At 47.3% G+C, this 3,394-nt stretch overlaps 1 pseudogene; it reads left to right on the plus strand.

The window, feature by feature from the left end:
• The first annotated feature begins 559 nt into the window (after positions 1-559).
• Positions 560-3,046, plus strand: LOC117072808 (annotated as a pseudogene).
• The last annotated feature ends 348 nt before the right edge of the window (positions 3,047-3,394 follow it).

Genomic DNA, 3,394 nt, shown 5'->3' on the forward strand with positions numbered 1-3,394 from the left:
GGCTTTGGGAAAGGGATAAACTATTTAATTGTAAGAGGGGGAAAGAAATATTACATTGAGGCCAGGCTCGGTGACTCATACCTGTAATCCAGCACTTTGGGAGGCCAAGGATGGCAGAACACCTGAGATCATGAGCTTGAGACCAGCCTGGCCAACATGGTGAAACCTTGTCTCCAGTAAAAATACAAAAAATTATCCCGGCGTGGTGGAGGACACCTGTAATCCCAGCTACTCCGGAGGCTGAAGCAGGAGAATTGCTTGAACCCGAAAGGAGGAGGCTGCTGTGAGCCGAGATCGTGCCACCGTACTCCAACCTGGGTGACAGAGCGAGACTTCCTCTCAAACAGTAACAAAAACAAAAACAGAAATATTACATTGAATCTCTCCTAAACTCCCAGGGCATGAGAGTTTAATCAGAAAAACAAATAAACTAAAAACAATTCACAACTGTGATACAAAAATTATTTGCAACAAAAATAATGTTCAATATATTTTGCTATCTCACAATTAAAATCAACAGCTTTGTTCACTGAAAAAACCGCAGAGGCGGTGCATGTGCAGGCGAGAAGATGGCGGCGGAGGGGGAAGCAGCGTGAGCAGCCGGAGGAACGCCCAGTCCCATTGAAACGCGCAGCCATGGCCCTCCACAGCCCGCAGTAGATTTTTGGAGATTTTAGCCCTGATGAATTCAATCAGTTCTTTGTGACTCATCGATCTTCAGTTGAGCTTCCTCCATACAGTGGAACAGTTCTGTGAGGCACACAGGCTGTGGATAAACTACCTGATGGACAAGAATATCAGAGAATTGAGTTTGGTGTCAACGAAGTCATGGAACACAGTGACACTTTGCCAAGAACCCCCAGCTACAGTATTTCAAGCACACTGAACCCTCAGGCCCCTGAATTTATTCTCGATTGTACAACTTCCAAAACAACCCCTGATGGTATCACTAAAGAAGCAAACTATGCCTCCATCGACGGCCAGTACCCAGGCTCTGCCCTCGCTCTGGATGGAAGTTCTAATGTGGAGGCGAAAGTTTTGGAAAATGATAGTGTCTCAGGTGGTCTCGGGCAAAGGGAGCGTAAAAAGAAGAAAAAATGGCCACCTGGATATTACAGCTATTTGAAAGATGGTGGTGATGATAGTATTTTCACAAAAGCCCTGGTCAATGGCCATGCCAGTTCAGCAGTCCTGAACAGTGTCAGTGCAGAGGATGCAGAATTTATGGGTGACATGCCCCCGTCCGTTACTCCCAGGACTTGTAACAGCCCCCAGAACTCCACGGACTCTGTCAGTGACACTGTGCCTGACAGTCCTTTCCCCGGAGCACTCGGCAGTGACACCAAGACTGCAGGGCAGCCGGAGGGGGTCCCCGGGGCTAATTTTGGTCAGTCCTGCTTCTCTGCAGAGGCTGGCAGAGACACCCTGTCAAGGACAGATGGGGCTCAGCCCTGCGTTGGTACCGATACTACTGAAAACCTTGGAGTTGCTAATGGGCAAATACTTGAATCCTCGGGTGAGGGCACAGCTACCAACGGGGTGGAGTTGCACACCACGAAAAGCATAGACTTGGACCCAACCAAACCCGAGAGTGCATCACCTCCAGCTGACGGCACGGGTTCTGCATCAGGCACCCTTCCTGTCACCCAGCCCAAGTCCTGGGCCAGTCTCTTTTGTGATTCTAAGTCCTCTTGCTCCTCGTCGGTGGCCTATGTGGAAACTAAGTATTCCCCTCCCGCCATATCTCCCCTGGTTTCTGTAAAGCAGGTTGAAGTCAAAGAAGGGCTTGTTCCAGTTTCAGAGGATCCTGTAGCCATAAAGATTGCAGAGTGACTGGAGAATGCAACCCTAATCCATAAACCAGTGTCGTTGCAACCCCGCGAGCTGATTAGTAAAGGGAAGTGGTGCTACATTAATGCTACACTGCAGGCACTGGTTGCTTGCCCGCCGATGTACCACCTGATGAAGTTCATTCCTCTGTATTCCAAAGTGCAAAGGCCTCGTACGTCAACACCCATGATAGACAGCTTTGTTCGGCTAATGAATGAGTTTACTAATATGCCATTCCTCCAAAATCCCGACAAGCTCTTGGAGATAAAATCGTGAGGGGCATTCACCCTGGAACTGCCTTTGAGCCCACATATATTTACAGACGCCTGACAGTTAACAAGTGAAGCCTGTCTGAAAAGGGTCGACAAGACGATGCTGAGGAATACTTAGGCTTCATCCTAAATGGACTTCATGAGGAAATGTTGAACCTAAAGAAGCTTCTCCCACCAAATAATGAAAAACTTACGATTTCCAATGGCCCCCAAAACCACTCTATTAATGAAGAAGAGCAGGAAGAACAAGGTGAAGAAAGCGAGGATGAATGGGAGCAAGTGGATCCCCAGAACAAGACTTTCGTCGCCCGCCAGGAGGATTTTGTTCAGACTCCAATCACTGGCATTTTTGGTCTGTGGTTTACCAGCAGAGTTCAAAAGAATCTGCCACTTTGCAGCCGTTTTTCACATTACAGTAGGATATCCAGTCTAACAAGATACACACACCCCAGGATGCACTGGAGAGCTTGGTGGCAAGAGAATCTGTCCAAGGTTATACCACGAAAACCAAACAAGAGGTTGAGATAAGTCAAAGGGTGACTCTGGAAAAACTCCCTCCTCTCCTTGTGCTACACCTGAAACGATTCATTTATGAGAAGACTAGTGGGTGCCAGAAGCTTATCAAAAATATTGAATATCCTGTGGACTTGGAAATTAGTAAAGAACTGCTTTCTCCAGGGGTTAAAAATAAGAATTTTAAATGCCACAGAACCTATTGGCTCGTTGCAGTGGTCTACCATCACGGCAACAGTGCGACCGGCGGCCAGTACACTACAGACGTCTTCCAGATCAGTCTGAATGGCTGGCAGCGCATTGATGACCGGGCAGTCAAGGTGATCAACCAGTACCAGGTGGTGAAAACAACTGCTGAACGCACAGCCTACCTCCTATGTTACCGCCGAGTGGACCTGGTGTAAACCCTCTGTGCGCTGTGTGTGCGCCCAGTGCCCGCTTGGTAGGATACCACCTCACACTCACTTGCTGCCTCTCTTCAGTGGCTCTTTAGAGAGAAATTCTTTCTCCCTTTGCAAGAATGGGCTAGAATGAAAAGGAGATGCCTTGGGGTTCGTGCACAACATAGTTTCTGTTGACATAGTTTTTTCTCCAGAATTAGATTGTTTTTATAGAATGTTTTGTAGGAATCACCATTTTAATGTTCCCATAAGTGAGTAAGGTATTTCAATTTGCTTTTTAAAAAATTCAATCCTGTATTTTTTTCACTGCGTTCAGCAGTTGTTTTCACCACCTGGTACTGGTTGATCACCTTGACTGTCTGGTCATCAATGCGCTGC

This window comes from Trachypithecus francoisi, unplaced genomic scaffold (genome assembly GCF_009764315.1).
Source record: "Trachypithecus francoisi isolate TF-2019V2 unplaced genomic scaffold, Tfra_2.0 Lachesis_group4, whole genome shotgun sequence".
Lineage (NCBI taxonomy): Eukaryota > Metazoa > Chordata > Mammalia > Primates > Cercopithecidae > Trachypithecus > Trachypithecus francoisi.